We start from the raw sequence: 19,335 nt of genomic DNA on the forward strand, positions 1-19,335 counted from the left end.
TGATGGGATAATACTGATGCCCTTGCTCACTTTAACCTGTGACAAGATCGTGTATCATGCATGGCACTCCACCATGCTCATTTCTAGATGTCTCAACTTCAGGGTCCAGCCTTTTCTGTGTTTCCGTCATGGACACGAAGCTTTATTCTTCTGGTCCTCTGTCCATCTTCTCCCTTGATTTCCCATCCATTCCCCAGGTTCAGTTATGATCTTGATGAGCTTAAATTCCAAACATATTTTACCAATTCTGGTATTTCTCCAAAGCTCCAGTCCTGCTTGCTAAACATCTCCAACTGAAAAGCCACTCAGAACTCTAACTCCTTTTGTCTAAAGTTACATCTATCTTCTTCTTTTCCCAAACCTGCTCCTTCTAACTTTTCTATTTCCATCCTCCAGTCTCCCAGGCTTGAAATCTGAGTCATCCTAGATTCTGTTCCATTCTAATCAACTGGTAAACTCTGTAATAACAGTGTCCATCTCCTGACCTTTCTTCATATTGCCACTATGTCTGCTCAGGTTCTCATCTCTTTCATGTAATAACAAAAATAATGGATAACAGCTAATGCTACTCATGTAGGACTGTGTGCCAAGTATGCTTCTAAGCCTTTTACACTGCTCTTTTACCCTCACAATAATCCTATGGGTTGTGAACCTAGTATGTGAAGTCACTGCATAATGTTTACTATTTCTAGGATCCTCTGGTCATTTCTACAGTTATATTCAATGAATATTATAAAAGCACAGCTCTGATAATGTTATATGAACCTATCACCCAACATTTCCAATGGTTTACCATTATTAAGGAGAGACAGTTCAAATTTCTTAGCTTGGCAGTCAAGGCCCTCCAATATCTGACCCCAACTCACTTCTGAGATTTCTTTCTTTTGCTACTCCCTCAGGACTTCCCAGGTGGCGTGAGTGGTAAAAAATTTGCCTGCCAATGGAGGAGACATAAGAGACATGAGTTCAAGCCCTGGGTCGGGAAGATCCCCTGGAGTAGGGCACAGCAACCCACTCCAGGAGCTTGGCAGGCTACAGTCCATAGGGTCGCAAAGAGTCGGACACGACGGAAGCGACTTGGGACGGACGGACCTATCCCTAACTCACATCCTTAGGCACTATGCAGACTAGACCACTCACTGCTCTCAGCGCACACTACACCTTTTGAATCATGATGCTGCTCCTCCTGTTCCCCACGCCTGAAGTGCTCATGCCCCTACCTCCAAGTCCAACACCCAGTTAAAATGCCTTCCCTCATTCCTAAGCCAGAGGGTCTCCCCTTCTCTGAATTCTGTGCCTTTTGCTTATACTTTCCATATCAGTTTAATACATTTGATATACATCATCTGTCTCCCCTACCAGACTGTTAGATCCTGTAGCATTACAACAATTACAGTATACACCAATTTTATCTGTATACATTTTTTTGAAATCTCCACATAAATGAGACATGCATGCAGGTGAATTAGTGAAAGAAGTATAAAACATTCAATTTTAGTATTTTCTCACAGGGGCTTCCCCAGTGGCTCAAGTGGTAAAGAATCCGCCTGCAGTGTGGGAGACACAGGAGATGCAGGTTCGATCCCTGGATCGGGAAGATCCCCTGGGGAAGGGAATGGCAACCCACATCAGTATCCTTGCCTGACGAATTCCCTGGACAGAGGGGCCTGGTGGGCTATGGTCTGTAGGGTCACAAAGAGCCGGACATGACTGAACTACTAACACAAATACACACAAGAACTATATAGCGTAGGTAGATAAAGGAAAAACTAATTGTGTCTGGATATTTCCAGTTAAGCAGGTCTTCTCTTTAGTTTTCTGTATAACTGAAACTATGGAGACTGACCAAAATGACAGAACTTCCAAGAAAAAAGGATAACCAAGCGAATCAGCACTGCTGTTTGCTGTGGTTATTTTTATATATCCTTTCTTCCTCTGAACTAAGGAACACAAGGTCACAAGCTATGTTATGCCACTTTAAAGTTAAACATTTACAAGATTTTTTTTCCCTTTAGTTCTGCTTTTACACTAGAATTTATCTTCATTTCTTATCCTTCAGTTGCACCTTTTCACTGCAGGATAGAGTTGTAACTTAGTTTATAGTAAATACTCTTACAGAAAAACTTTGGCCAACTACTGAACAGTGGAGTCTGGCTTTTCGATGCCAAGGAGAGAGACAGGAAGATATGGGTGATAAAGCAAATAGAATCTAAGTTCTAAAGAGCCAAGCCCAACAGAGGTAGCAGAAAGAGCCAATTACAAAGAAAACTAAGCAGACGTGACGTAGATATCATCCAGCTGTGTCTACTGTAATTTTCAGTCACAGTATACCTCAAGACTTAAATAGAACGAGTTACATTATTCAAGCTCTTCTTCTTTCAATAAACTGTATCTTTTGTTCAAATATATGAAGGTAGTTAAAAGAAATGCAGCCACAAAATGGAAAAATTAAAAATTTTCAAGTACATTATGGTCTACCAGAGAATATGCAAAATAAAATAAAAACAAAAATCAAACCTACAACTACCCAAACACACATATGCAGATATACAATACTAATTTCGCTGGCAGTAATGATTAAAGTTGGCATAGTTAAAATGTTCCTTTGAAAGTATATACACAATGACTTCTATTCAGTCTTGGTAAATGCTTAAAAAGATCCTGGGATCTTTGTTTATTACCTACTGGTTGGCTTTAAGGAACCACTTGAAGAACCAGGCCCAAACTTGTTTGGGAATTAGCATGTTCCTGAGCTGTGTTAACAGCAACAACAGAACTGGCTGCGTGCAGGCGTTGTTCGTGTGCCGTTACTCCTTGCAGTGAAAGGGATGCATCAAAGAGACCCTGCTCTCCGGGACAGTTCAACCAGGTGGGCACCATTAGCTTCCTAGCTGATTCTCAGCTTTCTGAATAAGCAACTAACTGAGGCCAGAGATCTTCAGATCCCAAAAACGACAGTAAGTCTGCTGTCACAGCAGACTTTCTTAACCGACAGACTCCGCATGAAGACTTCTGAACGTCTTCCATGGCCCACTTGCTCTCTGTCCCTTCTGTATTCATATAGCAAACCTGTACAGATGTACCAAAAAGGAAGACAAATAGGAAACACAGTAAGCAAAAACAACCTAGAGGAATCAAAGAAACATTGAACGAACTGAGCTGGAGTTCAATCTCTGACCACTTACTAAAAGGCTGGAAGACCAAGACAACTAACCTCTCTGGGCCTCAACTTCCCCACTTCACAAGAAGGGAATCAGGCTAGATCCCTAAATAATTTTCACTGGGCTAACTTAACAGTATACACACTCTGTATGCATACTTCATTGGGATTAGGGACAGGCAAAAATAACGTCTTTCATGAAGAAGACCATGTACAAATGATTAGCTTTAAAAGTGCCTTTTGGGTTACTGGAGCCTCCACAAAAGTAAACTGCTTCTTTAAAAGGAGATCCCTGTCTTCTTTTAGAAACAAAATGTTCCCAGTGACCATGACTGCTGTCTTCAAACATACACATCCCTGAAACTAGAATTTTATTTGTAGAGGCCAATGCCAATTTTGCCAAACCTTATTTGATAAAAATGACTCTTTCAGCGCACAGAAAGGAGGTAGACATCAGTGCTGACTGACCATGCCTGAGAGGAAATGACTTAATAGGACCGGAAATCAAATAGATTATAAAATATCCACTACCACCACCACCCAGGTCGGGGGGGGGGACCCTAAAAATAGATGACACCAGGCATGTAAAATGGGTAAGAAAGAAAACCCCATGAGTTCCCACAATTTACCTTGGGAATATATCTTACAATAGGTATTAACTGTGAGAAATTTATTCCCGCATTTATATCTTGATAAGACCAAGTATTTTTTAAGTCTTCATCCGAACATTCACTAGCTTACAAGTTTGAAAACTGACATAAAAGAGATCATATGACCACTAAGCAAATGATAAGTGGCTCCCGTTTACTTTATAAATATTTGGTGCACAAACTAAAAATGTAACCCCTTCCTGTTAAACATCTGCAACTATTACAACTTACCTGCATTATACTGCAAATCTTAGTATACAATCAGAACAGGTTCCCGGTGTTTATTCTGAGAGGTCCCTAAATCTAACAAGGGTTTTTAAAAAATCAGTGTTCTCATTTCACCTTGCTCTAAGAGATCCTTGATTTTTGACTAAAGGGTTAAGATTCTTCCATAGGAATCTTGGTAAAGGAATGTTTGATGGTCTCAAAGTCTGCATCACATGGGGTTCTATAAGCATAAACAGGAATATGCAGGTGAAGGCATGTGAAGCCAGTTTAAAAAGAGATGTGTCAGGTTTAAACAAACTCTTTTTAAACATATTAAAATAATAGCATTTTCTTTGATGCCACATCTATCTCCATAAGCATTTAACCCATAATTTGGATTAGTAACAACCAACGTTTACACAGCACTTCAGAGTTTACAAAGCCCTCTGACATACATGATCTTATTTGAGACTCACCACTAAATAGGAAGGCGCTATTTTTAGGTTCCATTTTTACATGTGAGGAAGCTGACACTAAATGGCTGACTTGCCCAAGCTCACAAAGCTGGTGATAGCAGAACACACCATCTCCTGCTGTGCTACTGCGCCATGCAGCCTCAGATACCATCATCAGAGCTAATAAATATCCAAACCTCAGAGCCCATGTAAGCTTCTCCTCCACACATGCACCCACCCCCCAGCCTAAGTTATAGTTAGCTCTGGGTCTCTGCGTCTTATGGAAGTAGAGTTTTCTTCATTTCTCTGGGAAACATTTATCTGGCTCAAGTGTTAAATGAGATCATATTAACACCATTCAATACATACTGGAAAATATCTTAGTCACCAGGGGCTCTGCACAGGCATGTCTATGTGCGCCTTCTCAGGCAGTAGGTCAGATTCTCAGGGACCATAACCCTAAAAAGGTTAAGGACCCAGGCTAGAGGTAGCAGCTTTCCAAGAAGCTAAATCCACAAAGTTCTTAAGTTAAAAAAGAGTTTTACCTAGGCCTCATACTGTGAGCCACTTACCTTCTGCCTCCCCAGCTCCGGGCCTCTCCCAGGACCAGCAGGGTCATTCAGTATCTACAACTGTTTTTTAAATCCCGTATTAAAAAACAGAGTAACTGGTAACATATAAATCAATAACTTGTAAAAAAACAAATTTAAACTAAAATAATAATCTATTAAAAAGTAATCTTTAACATGTACTCCTTTCTCTTAGGACTTAACTTCTCAGAATGACCATTTGCCTTTTTTTTTTTTCCGTAAAGAAGGACTGTTTTCTTACCATAAGCATTCCAATTTCCCAAAAGAAGTTTCACAAACATAACTACTTTGAACTCCTGAAATACCATTCTTCACTAAGAATCCTCTAGATTACATAGAAGACAAGGTAGCATGCAAGGAATTCTGAATGTTAGGCAGTTCACTCAACCATCATACCAGAAGGATTTAAAATTTTTTTGCTGGGGGGAGGGAATGAAGAAGAGCGCGAGAGAAAAATGAACGCAGCCTCACTGCTGTATTGCTTGGAAACTCCTAATCTGAATCTATAACATAACCCTACTAACCACTGGACTTGAACATCAGAAGTACAGCTTCTTTTCATCTTAAATAGAAGCTTTTCAGTCCAAAATCTGCATAAACAAACTTTGTCCTTCAATCTTTCAACTCCTCAGCAGTTTTTCAAGGTCACTTTTCCGAGCAACGACAGAGGCCTGTATTTAGCAACTTTGACTGCTATATCACTCCAATTCCAAGAACCCAAAATCTAAACCCCCATCGATTCTCTCAGGTAAATCCTTTACTCAAGGGGAAGGCAAACTAACAGCCTCCAAACTTCTCGGACAGGGCCTGCTCCTTTTCCCTCCCCAGAGGCTGAGCGCTGCCGGTCCACTGCTCCATGCTAAGTCTGCTGCAGAAATGTTCCAATGACCTTCATTCCATGTTTGCAAACAGAAAGAAAACAAAGAATTGCTTTTTGGAATCAAGTGTCTTATGGATCTTAGTACATGAGATGGAAGATTTCACTAGTCACAAGAACAGGCTGGTTACCGATTAGCCAGCAACCTACATTAGTTTCATATCCCTAAAGGGGGGGTGGGGGGGAACCAAGGGCAAAAGACAGGGTGCCTATACACTTTACTTTCCTATTCACAAACTGTAGGTAAAATTAGGATTTTAAAGACTTCATATAGAAAATGTAAAGCATTTTGCTCACATCATTTTAAGGAACCAAATCAATACCTAACAAAATGTGTGAAACTGGTGGAAAAAGATTTGTTCTTGTCACTGCCAATATAGTGGAGATGTTTCTAACTGGCATTCTAAGCTAAAATGTGCATTTTAAAACAAAGGCTGTTCATTAACTGGTACTTACTAGAATGCAGAAGCAGACAGGTAAATCAAGAAAGTTATGGGAGAATTTCACATTGGCATGTGGGCCTTTACCATTAGAACCTGCATCCCAGTGCAAATCATATTTTCACACAAATTTAGAACAGCAATGGTGCTACTTCCACCTCTGAAAACACAAATGTCAACAAAGTGCATGGAAACAGAAAAAGTCTCACAACAACTCAGCTCATTCTATAGGAAAGGTTCAGTGCACTTGAACAAAGGAAAATTATTTGGAAAACAGTTAAGTTTACCGAAAGCAAAGAGAAAGTGCTTTGCTTCTGTGTGCCCCGGAAAAATGATTAGCCTTCCTTCATGTACCTGCTCTAGTCAATACTCAACTAGGAAAAGAAATCCTAGCTGAAGGGCATGCAAAATCTAAACAGAGCAAGGTATTCTAGGTGCACCAAAAGGTATGCATGGAATGTAAAGTGGCCATTTTCTGAAACAGTGCAACTTGTCTACACTCTCTGAAGCTTAACAGTTTCTACCATTTTAACACAAAACAAAGAATTAAACTTACCGGGAACTGCATTAATTTTACATGTAGTTATTTATATCTCCTCGGACAGGGAGAATTTAAGTCACTCCTATCCCTCCCCCCCACAAAAGGACGGAGGAAACAAAAGGCAGCAGGAGATGCAGAAACCTGAGTCTGGAATGTCCACTCCAGTGAAAGCCCGAACAGCTGTCCCCCCACCCCCCAGCAAACTATTCGCCATTTTTCTTTGTCTTTCAGCTGACCCCTGCCTCAGTGAAAAACTCCGAGGCTCCAATGAAGCCCTGCAGCCTCCTTCCACTTTAACAGTCAAAGGCATTCAATCTAGCATGCTATTTGACACCAAACCTTGCCTCCAGAGTAGTCCCATTGGTTGAGCTGCTTTATCAGCTAAGAACACAAAGCCATGATTGGCTGCTCACGTCATCAGTTACCTCCTTTGCACACTTCCTGTTTTAAAGTTACCTTGAGAAGCAGAACAGGGGTCAGATCCAGACTTCAAACTACAAGGAACTTAAGGCTTCAAAATGCCTGGCAAATGCACACAGCAGATGCACTAGGGCCACATGTGCTTCCAAAACAGAAGATTCTGAAATTTTAGAAGTGTTCTTAAAATCACCCGAAAGGGCTGTTACAGTTCCCACCCAAAGGATTTCTTATTGGCTGTCAGAGTTCCATTTTAAAAAAATTTAAGGTAATTTAACTGCTTCTGATTGGCCATCAAAGATGTCTGTAAGATACTGCTACAGGATCCTATGGCAGTAAACCAGAAAAGCAATGTGCACAAGGTTGGAAAGTTGTGGCTTAACTATCTTCAGCTTTCTGTTGAGCATTAACAGAAGGAGAAAAAGAAAACTGGGTGGGCTAAATCCAATGGCTCCAAAGAAAATAACAGCTTCTGTAAAGTAACAAAGAGTGATACCAATGGTCATGCAACAGTCTGCAAGATTTCCAAAAAGGCATCTGTCATTATGTCCTTGGTAATTTCAAAAACACACATTTCATTATCTTGAAATATAAACGAATCTAAGTAGAAAAATTCTGTGATAGTGTATGAAGTTAGTGACAGGTACAGTGGTATTTTCAGAAAGTCCACCAGGAACCCAAGAGGAAAATATAATGATAAAGGGGAGGAAAACTGGCAAAGAGTGAACATTAGTGAATATGCTATTTAAAACAATATAGTTTGATGGGTTAACTAATTTATTTAGGGTGGTTACAAAATATTGCTGATTAGCTTTCAATATAACAGAATTTTAATATCAAGAGGATTAACTTTTCTACCACATTTTTAAGAATAAGCAGCAGGGCTGATGAATTTTAAGTATCGTGGTTACTAAAGACATTCAGGGTACTAAAGTTTACCAGTGGTGGTCAAAGACTTGTTATGGATTACGTGCCCAACTGTTTATGTTTTAAGAGAAGCCTCCTAATACAGTGAAAATCAGTTAAAATTTTTTTTAAAAAGTATTCAAATAGAAACATCTCATTATTACCTGAGGCCTTTAATGATCTCCTTAGATCTGCTTCCTCTCATCAAAACAAAATATCCCAGGACTAAACAACACAACTGTTTTGCAGACAAATGAGATCCTTTCTAGAAATTCCTCAATTTTACATAAGAGGTCATCATAGACATATGCAGAGATCCAGCAGTTTCCTGAAAAAGAAGCAAGGTGGACTGTCCAATGACTGCCATACTAACTTCTCTTAGAGAAAGACTGAGGTGCAGAGATGTTAAGCAACTGGCCCCTAGCCATTCATCCAGGATTTAAACTCAGGTCCCACCCAGGGTGTTAACCTTGCCATGGCACTACAATGCTTACCAAGACATAGCGCACCCCAGGCCCAAGTCCAAGGAAATTCTCAGGTGTCACATTTACAGTCCTTCATTGGTATCCATGGGAGACTGGTTCCAGGATCCCCCACATTTACTAAAATCCGAGGATGATCAAGCCCCTTATATTAGGTGGTGCAATACTGTTGACCCTCTGTATTTGTGAGTTCAGTATACACAGACAGAGGCTGACTGTATGCATAGATAGCATTAGTCATCACACCCAACTTCATTAAAAATTATGATGTTTAATTTCCTCTGTTGGTTAGAGATCCAGTTAAGTATCTGACAAACAGCACTCCATAATATGATACAAAATTTATTGCTAAACTACTAGAAACATTTAACCAGTAGCAAATCACATGTATAATTTATAAGGACTAGAAACAACTATATCATTAAAAAGATTATACATTAAAATATTAAAGGACTGCATGGCAATTTCACTACAGCATCTAAATAAGAGCTCAGATACGCTAACAGAGTGCATTGTGGGACGATTCCTGAAGCTACATAGAGTTACAGATATTGCAGTTATTTTCTGAAAGGTTTAGATCCTGAATAGCTACCAACTTTGGAAGGGAAGGCAGAAGGCCAATAGGCCAGTTGTGTGCCTTATTCACGCTAGAGCCTTGCCTAACCTCGTAAGACTGGGGGTCAGGTCAGCTGCAAGGAAGCAAAAAAGCTGCTTTGAGGGGTGGGAAGCAGAGGAATATGCTTATTCACATCAAAACAACTAAACACTGGGAATCAGAAAGAGCTAATTCCAAATTGAGATTCCTCTACTTATTAACTGTATGACACGAGGCTAACCCTGAGCCTCAGTCTCCTTATCAGTGATATATGGATATCACCATCTGTATCAGAGTCACTCTAAGAATTAAATAAGCTAGCATACGTAAAGTATACTGTACTGTGTCTGAAAAAGCATTAAAAAAGGGGGGGGGGGGATACTAAAGGTCACCCAATCCAAATTCCTTGTTTTACATAGGGGTTAAAGTTCAGAAAGGCCTAGCTCCTTAAGGCCCCAAAGCTACTATGAAGTAATGTCTCTTTTTTTTTATCTCCAGCATACTCTGCAACCCTGCAGAAAGCAACTCCTGAGCCTTAAAGAGCAGTGTAGGAGGACTACCAGCTGCTACTAAAAATCTTCCCCAGCTTTATGCTGGAAATCCGTGCCTTTCACCAACAATCCCAGCTGAGGTCTAGTTATTGTTCCAAAAGTCTACCTCTGACTCCACTATTGATGCACCAGATTAAACCAAACATGCCCCTTGATACTTTGTGATGGTCTTTGGCATAGTTTTTATTAGTTCTTGGCAGTTTGCAAGAAAAACACTTCAATCCCTGTTTCTCATCAACAGTCACCTTAGTAGAATTCAAGCCACCAGTGGGGGTTTACCAGGTGGCTCAATGGTAAAGAATCCACTTGGCAATGCAGGAGACATGGGTTCCATCCTTGGGTCGGGAAGATCCCCTGGAGAAGGAAATGGCAACACACTCCAGTATTCTTGCCTGGGAAATCCCATGGACACAGGAGCTTGGCAGGCTACAGTCCATAGGGTCGCAAAAGAGTCAGAAACTACTTAACAACAACAAGTGGGAAGAGAAATTACCCTAGAATTTCCATCTGGAAGTCCCACTCAGGTTAGCTTTCTCTAGCTTAACATTGCTGTGGACCAAGAGCCTCTGCAATTCTAACTCATATTCTTCCCCAGTCCTGGTCTCAGGAGCCTCTCACCAGACAATTGTATCATCTTGCCCTAAAAAACACCCTAAGATAAGAACCAGTGCATTTGTTACATTGGTCAAGCTTTAATGATTCCAAAGAAGGGAGAGTGGGAATTGATGCTCATAGTCAGAAAACTGATTTTAAATCACAATTACCTACTTACTAGCTTTATAACCTTGACCAAGTTACTTAACCATCTCGGAGCTCACTTCCTCATGTGTAAAATGGAAATAAAAAAAGTAACACCAACTCACAGAAATGCTTGCTTAAATGAGATAAGTTACAGCACTCAACATTAATACCTGGCATGTGGTAGGTGCTTAGTTAACATTTAAATATACACTTGACTATAGAACCTATCACATACTGAATTACTTTTTAACACGTCTCTATTACCAGACAAGGACTTCTTGAAGAAAGCAACTGTGTCTCATTTATATCTACATATATCCTCAGTGCTCAGAACAGAGATATAAATCAAACCCTAACCTGGCCTAAGACTGGTTCCAAATAGGAAAAGGAGTACGTCAAGGCTGTATATTGTCACCCTGCTTATTTAACTTATATGCAGAGTACATTATGAAAAATGCTGGGCTAGAGGAAGCACAAGCTGTAATCAAGGCTGCCGGGAGAAATATCAATAACCTCAGATATACAGATGACACCACCCTTATGACAGAAAGTGAAGAAGAACTTAAGTGCCTCTTGATGAAAGTGAAAGAGGAGAGGGAAAAAGTTGGCTTAAAGCTCAACATTTAGAAAACTAAGATCATGGCATCCGGTCCCATCACTTCATGGCAATTAGATGGGAAAACAACAGAAACAGTGGCTGACTTTATTTGGGGGGGCTCCAAAATCACTGCAGATGGTGATTACAGCCATGAAATTAAAAGACGCTTACTCCTTGGAAGGAAAGCTATGACCAACCTAGACAGCACATTAAAAAGCAGAGACATTACTTTGTCCACAAAGCTCAGTCTAGTCAAGGCTACGGTTTTTCCAATAGTCATGTATGGATGTGAGAGTTGGACTATAAAGCAAGCTGAGTGCTGAAGAAGTGATGCTTTTGAACTGTGGTGCTGGAGAAAACTCTTGAGAGTTCCTTGGGCTGCAAGGAGATCCAACCAGTCCATCCTAAAGGAAATTAGTCCTGGGTGTTCACTGAAGAAGGAAATGGCAAACCACTCCAGTGTTCTTCCCTTGAGGATCCCAGGGACAGGGGAGCCTGGTGGGCTGCCGTCTATGGGGTCGCACAGAGTTGGACACGACTGAAGCGACTTAGCAGTAGCAGCAGTAGCAGTTCACTGGAAAGACTGATGTTGAAGCTGAAAGTCCAAAATTTTGGCCACCTGATGCAAAGAGCTGACTCATTTGAAAAGACCATGATGTTGGGAAAGATTGAAGGCAGGAGGAGAAGGGGACGACTGAGGATGAGATGGTTGGATGGCATCACTGACTCAATGGACATGAGTTTGGGTAGACTCCGAGAGTTGGTGATGGACAGGGAGGCCTGGCGTGCTGCGGTTCATGGGGTCGCAAGGAGTGAGACACAACTGAGCAACTGAACTGAACTGAACCTGGCCACAGTGTCAATGAAATAATAAGGAGTAATGGGGATTGAGGGGAACTGGAGAGTGCACACCTCATCCAAAGGGGCAGCTCCTGGGGGACTGCCCGGTGGTTCAGTGGTTAGGACTTGGCACTTTCACTACCAGGGGCCCTGGGTTCGATCTCTGGTTGGGGAACTAAGATCCCACAAGCCATGCAACACAGCCAAAAAAGGAGGGAGGGGAGCAGTTACTACTCAGCTCCAACTGATGAGGGCCATGGAGGAATGCTGGTCCATCGCAGTGACAGCTTCAGATTCAATATAAGAAGCAAAAGCCAGATCCTGGACACACAAAGTTGAAGCTAGCACAACTCCTGACATAGCATCCTGAAGAATGACTAAAGAACCAGAGTCACGGGCTGAAGCTGGTCTCAACCACCATGACAATCCTGCTAAGGACAGGGTCTTGCTCAGTACCCCAGATCACTTGATCTTGGAGGTTACACCATATTCCAGCAGAAGCAAAAATAGCAGCAAAGAAACTGGGCCTTTAGCAGCCTGAACATTTTATTGATGGTGTCCTTAATTGACTCTTGTGGACTAGTAAGTAAACCCGGGGTTCCCAGGAAATATCAAGAGATGAGAACATCTAGAGAAAAATGAACTTTTCATATGTTGAGATTGGCAAACAAAGCCATTTTCATTTGACTATTAAATTTGTTGTGTGCCTTATTATACACTAAGCTGATGAAATGGATATATATAGCAGTTTTGCACTGATGCTGTTACAGGTTTGTGGGTTTGAGTTTGTTTTGTTTTGTTTTGAAAGAATACCTTTAATCCAAGTAGCCAGAATCAAGCAGCATTAGTATTTTGGGTTATATACTTTTAAAAGCTTTTCTTATATAAATGAAATATGAGGTTAAGTTAGTTCCCCCAAATTAGATAATACCATACAAAAATACTATACCAACTGTTTTGTAATCTTTTCACTTAAATAATGTGAATAATTTCCCCTATCAAATAAAGACCTACATCCCTTATAATAACTGAATGACATTCCACTGAATGGATGCAATTTTTAAAGAGTCCCATATTAATGAATAATCTCAATGTCTTCAATTTTATTCTTAACCACTGGGCCACCAGGAAAATCTTCAATTTTAAAACATTGCAAATAGCATCACAGAGAACATCCATTATGCCCATTCCCTGCGTCACTACCCTCATTATCTCTTCCAGAACCCTTGGAATGGCTTCATAAGGAGTATTATTTTGTTTGGTTTAGAAAAAAAGAAAAAGGAAACCAGATTGTTTTAAATGATAAATCTTCACATTTTCAAGTTAGTTTTTTTAAAAAAATTATAAGCAGATCAAAGAAAATTGAGGGCTGCCAGACTGTAACTTCTGACCCTTATTTTTCACCTGACTTGGTCCTGAAACACTATTAGCTATTTTCCAAATCAAAATCACCTTCAAGTAAAAAAAAAAAAGTATGTCAACACATTTTTCAAAAAATCTGATAGATGTTCTGAAGATAATCTCCAAAGAAGTCCCAGAAACATTCTGAGCAATGGTAACATCATCAGAATAAAGAACATGGTGCTGGCGCTCAGTAAATGGCTGCATAAGTGGATTATAAATTCTCAATTATTTGTTTTTTAAAAATAAATTATATTCTCCAAAGCATAAATGAAAACCAATGGATGGTCAACTATTCTAGAGAGACCAGTGGTTAATGATGCATGTAGAATAACAACGCAGTGCCTGATGAACAGCAAGTGCTCCGAAAGATGGAGACTGCTTCTGTTAATACTGCTACTGGCAATGGGACTACATGATCTTTGAAATCACATAATCCCTAAGAGTCTATGTTAGTTTGGAAACATATATGTTCCCAGAGAAGTCCTTTCCCACTACTGGCCCAGCTAGCCTATACAAAGGACTCATTTTTTTATTCATAAACTCTTTATACCAGAACTGCTCAACTGGGCTCTACTCCACACCAAGTCATAACATGAAATGCTGATCAAGCATTCTCACAAACAGGGTTCCATGGCCCAGTAAGTTCGAGAAACGCTGCATACTGTATTCTTTCTCTTGAAGGGTTGTACATGAGCACAAACGTTCTCAATACTAATTATATAGAAAAGAAATGCCTTTGGCCATTATTTTGTCAAGGATCCTTCTTCACCCGCCCCCCCCCACCCCAGGATACTTACTCGCATTGTGTAAGAACTAATGTTCAATGAACAGCTTGGGAAATGCTGCTCCAGGCCAACTTACACATTTTAGTGGAATGAAAAGAAGACTACAGGCAAGTCTATTCTGACCACCTTCCAAAACGGTTGGGAGTTTTACACACATTATGGCATTTCCCTTTTTCATGACAATGACACTAAATATCACCATAAATAGCAATCCTCTGCCTCTCAAATAATTGCCAACCAAGTATGCTTTGCTTCTTAAATAGGCCCCAACTTTGTCATTTGATAATGAGCAAATTCTAAGCTACTTACCTTCAGGGTACAATAATAATTTTTGAGAGAGTTAAGAAACACAAAAATGTTCAACTGTGCAGATAGCGTGTACTTTCTTTTTTCTCTTTTAAATGGACAGATCATGCCACTGGTGAGGGGATATGTTTTCTTAATACTGGGTAAAGAATCCCACTTCATACAGACACAGGAATGGAAAATTTGCAGCTCCTGAGGACAGGGTTAACAGTAATTAGGGACTCTGAAAACCCTCAGTAACTCTAACAAATGTAAGCCAATGATAAGATATAAAATACTCTACACTCCAGTATAATTTCCTGTGAGTCACTGAAGCACTTATTGAAGCACTGTTCAAAAGATCACTATTTTAGCTTATATTCATGAATGTGTTTAAGAATAATTCTTGAATTTGATTTATAACAATATACTGTCGATTTTAAATGGAGGGTGTTCATTTTAATAGAATATCTTATGTGCCTTGAACACGGAGATTTGAACCTTAATTTAAACCTTTTCTACTGGAAACATTCAAATGGAAAGATTAGACTAGTCCCTCTCTCTAAATTGCACCTTAAGTTTATCCATGAGAAAGCGATCACTGTATAAAAGAAAGTACAATGGATTTAAATGAAACCTGCAGACAAGAAAGAACTTAAACCAAAATGGAAAATACAACTCCCACACTGAAAAAGAGCACAGAGGCAGCCTCACTGCTATCAGGTGCTTCACAGCTAAAACACAGAGAAGTGTGCAAAGGGTAAATGCAGAAGTAAACATGGAAGTAAAGAAAGCTGAGGCCCGAAGAACTGATGCTTTTGAACTATGGTGTTGGAGAAGACTCTTGAGAGTCCCATGGACTGCAAGGAGATCCACCAGTCCATCCTAAAGGAAATCAGTCCTGAATATTCATTGGAAGTACTGATCCTGAAGCTGAAACTCCACTACTTTGGCCACCAGATGAGAAGAACTGACTCACTGGAAAAGACCCTGATGCTGGGAAAGACTGAAGGCAGGAGAAGGGGACGACAAAGAATAAGATGGTTGGATGGTATCACCGACTTGATGGACATGAGTTTGAGCAAGTTCTGGGAGTTGGTGATGGACAGTGAAGCCTGGTGTGCTGCAGACCATGGGGTCAGTGTCAGACACGACTGAGTGACTAAACTGTGGAAAGGGTGCAGCAAATTTTGCAACCTGGCAAAAATTTCTGCAGGCAGGGAGATTTTTTTCCTGGACCATTCTACAATGTTGTCTTTCTGCTTACTTTAAAGAAAATGTTATCCAGGTGACTACAAATCAAGCTGACAGTCCTCCTTCAACTATTTCTACAATCAGAAAAAATTTTAAATGAATATAATACAAGTCTCTTTCTGGACATAATGATAAAACTGGTTGTTCTGATTTTAACAACCATTACTCTTTGGCAAATGTGAAGACATTTTCTTCTCATGAGAACCATGATCACTCAGCACCTGGAGATTAACAGAGGGGATTAGGAGACAACCTAACACTGAAACAGGCTTCCCTGGTGGCTCAGAGAGTAAAGCGTCTGCCTGCAAGGCGGGAGACCTCGGTTGGATCCCTGGGTCGGGAAGATCCCCTGAAGAAGGAAATGGCAACCCACTCTAGTACTCTTGCCTGGAGAATCCCATGGACGGAGTTAGCCTGGTAGGCTACAGCCCACAGGGTCACAAAAAGTCAGACATGACTGAGTGATTTCACTTTAACACTGAAATAAATGATCCTACAACTTTGTGCATTCGTAAGTAATATTGACCTCACAGCGGTCCACTAGAAATCAGCTCCTAAATCACAACGGCACAACTAAATTAGAATATTTCTTTCCTGTCAAATGGTTGCCCCACCCAACCCCCCACCATGTAGAAATCCTACTGTACGTAACAGAGCAGATAATTACAAAGCCTCCTCATCAAGGAAGCTCTAATTGGCTGTCAGGCAGATTTTACGCTATTCTCAAAAGAAAGTGCTGTGTTCTTCTCACTTATTAAGGCCCATTCAGTGACAGGCACCTACCATATGCTACTGTATTCATTTTTCATTAAGTACTCTGTAAGAGAGGTATTACTATTAACCACTACTTTACATAGGAAGAAACTAAGGCTCAGACAGGTTAAGAATCTGACCCCTAGTTCCACAGAGGGTAAACACCTTACAGAGAAGAATTCTTTCCTAGGTCTGACTCCAAGGTCAGCAGCTACAGTGGCCCCTCCCAAAGGCACTCTTTGGCCAAAGCATTTTAAATCCACTTCCTCCTACAATTAATCTATTAACGTTATGTTAGGTGTTTTGAGTATCTGTGGGAAAACACTAAAATGACCTTGTAGCCTTCCTAACTAGTCACAGTGCGCGCATGCAAAACCAAATAAACAAAATGAAAAGAGAGACTGTAAGACATCAGATAACTCACAAACAGTTTGCTTTGGGCAAAAGAAATAGAATGGAAAAGAACAACTTGCTGGCTAAGGAATGTTCTTAGGTTGTATGCCTAAGGCTGGAATGAACCTCAAGAAGGTCATCTGTGACCTTAATAATGATCTCAGCTACTCTCCCTCCTGTGACTGAGGCACACTTGTCAAAATACAATAGGTTCCTTAAGAGTCATCTCTGCCATCAAATCAGGTCTTCCACAGGAGAGGGAATGCTGTCTAGCAGAATAAGCACTGGCCTGGGGATCCAGGGACTGGGAGACTTGGCTCTACCCTGGCATAGAAGTGACCTTATCAAGGTCCTTACAGTTTTCAGGACTTTAGTACAAAGGGGTGTGCCTGAAAGAACCAAAGGCCACTTCCTGAGCTAAAATGCAAGAGTTTTTCTTTTTCCCCTAATATTCTAAGGAGTCAAGAGAACACTTTCTAAGAGTAAGGGTGCCACAAATTGTGTAAGAATTAAAGAGTTACAGACTAGGACTTCCCTGGTGGTCCAGTGGTAAAGAGTCTGCCTGCCAATGCAGGGGACATGGGTTTGATCCCTGGTCTAGAAGACTCCACACGCCACGGGTCACCTACGCTCCTGCACCACGACTACTGACACCACTGAGCCTGTGCTCTGGAGCCCACAAGCCACAACTACTGAGCCTGGTACCTAGAGCCCGCACACTGCCACTAGAGAGAAACCCTCTCAAAACAACAAAAATAAATAATTTTGAAAAAAGTTTCAATTTTAAAAAAGTTACAGACTTAATCTGGTCTCTGCCACTTACTTGCTGTGTGATCTTGAGCAAATTATTCAACTCTTCAGTTTCCTTATATAAAAATTAGGGTAGTAATAGTACCTATTTCATACTATGTGAGGATAAAACATATTGTTTATACCCTTGTTGGTTCAATGTAAGCACTCAATAAAAGGCAATAGCCATGACATTCTTGAATTTTATTCATATGGCTTTAGTGGCTCAGTACCTCTGAACTAGGAAATTTCAAAACTGCCTCAAAAAGACACTGACCATGGCTTATCTGGTGGCTCAGATGGTAAAGAATCTGCCTGCCATGCAGGAGACCCAAGTTTGATCCCTGGGTTGGGAAGATCCCCTGGAAAAGAGAATAGCAACCCACTTCCATATTCTTGCCTGGAGAATCCCATGGACAACGAAGTCTGGTGGGCTAAAGTCCATGGGGTTGCAAAGAGTTGGACATGACTGAGCAACTAAGCACACAGCACACACCATGGCCCTGAAGCAAGAGACAGACGGGCTCCAGGTTGGACATTTACAATCATCCAGCCTCCTCTTACCCTGGAGAAGGAAATGGCAACCCACTCCAGTACTCTTGCCTGGAGAATTCCAAGGACAGAGGACCCTGGTGGGCTACAGTCCAGGGGATCACAAAGAGTGGGACACGACTCTGTGACTAACTTTCACTTTCAGCCTCCTCTTTGCATTTCCTGGAGCCCACCTCCTACCTCAGCCCCACATTTCACTTTGACTCCACTTCTCTGTAAATGGGGTAAGAAATCTTGATGCTTTTCTAGTACGATGAATCAGTTTTGACCAAATGGGAAATGTGTAAACAAATAAGGTAATGATTATTTGTCATAAGGATTAAATAAAATGACACAGAAATAGTCTACAAAGTATTCCTGGAGAAGTAAATGGCAACCCACTCCAGTACTCTTGCCTAGAGAATTCCAAGGACACAGGGGCCAGGCGGGCTACAGTCCATGGGGTCACAAAGAGTCGGATACGACTGAGCGACTAACACACACACACACCAAGTATTAGTATGATTTCTGCTTAGAAACAAAGCTGACGTTCACAAGGTTTTAGTATAAACTCAGACCTCCTGGGAGTTCAAGATTTCTAGGGTGGTTAATTCCAAATGATAACAAGGCCCAGCGATTGGCCAGGGGTTAATGGAGAATGTAGGGCTTCCCAGGTGGTGCTAGTAGTAAAGAACCAGCCTCCCAATACAGGAGACTTGAGAGGCAGGTTCGATCCCTGGGTCAGGAAGATCCCCTGGAGGGCATGGCAACCCACTCCAGTATTCTTGCCTGGAGAATCCCATAGACAGGAGCCTGGAGGGCTACAGTCCATAGGGTCTCAAAGAGTCAAACACGACTAAAGTGACACAGCATGTGCGCGCATGCATGCGCGCGCGCGCGCGCGTACACACACACACACACACACACACACACAATGTAGAATGTATGGAGGCTAATGCAGAAAGGTATACTGGTGCTGAAGAGCCACCACTAAGAAATGCTTGCTGAATAAAAATGATATACGTATATGCCTGTCTTTGTAACCTCGTTCAGATTTGCTAAAAAAGAAACTAGCTTATGGATGTCTTAAC

General features: G+C 41.0%; 1 protein-coding gene across 8 annotated transcripts in view; it reads right to left on the reverse strand.

Moving 5' to 3' along the window:
- The window catches only part of NFYC (nuclear transcription factor Y subunit gamma), a 65,131-nt gene that overhangs the window by 41,575 nt on the left and 4,221 nt on the right, over positions 1-19,335 (reverse strand). The window contains exons 2-3 of one of the 8 annotated variants that reach the window (XM_027537662.1): positions 8,408-8,571; positions 5,045-5,104 (exon numbers count right to left, since the gene is read on the reverse strand). The exons of 2 other annotated variants lie outside the window; for them this stretch is intronic. The gene's annotated coding sequence lies outside the window, so the exon portion shown is untranslated. Of the gene's footprint in view, positions 1-5,044; positions 5,105-5,844; positions 5,969-6,935; positions 7,175-8,407; positions 8,572-19,335 lie in introns of those variants that run through there. 5 more of the 8 variants (XM_027537661.1, XM_027537664.1, XM_027537663.1 and 2 more) reach the window with 5 other exon arrangements.

This window comes from Bos indicus x Bos taurus, chromosome 3 (assembly GCF_003369695.1).
Source record: "Bos indicus x Bos taurus breed Angus x Brahman F1 hybrid chromosome 3, Bos_hybrid_MaternalHap_v2.0, whole genome shotgun sequence".
NCBI lineage: Eukaryota > Metazoa > Chordata > Mammalia > Artiodactyla > Bovidae > Bos > Bos indicus x Bos taurus.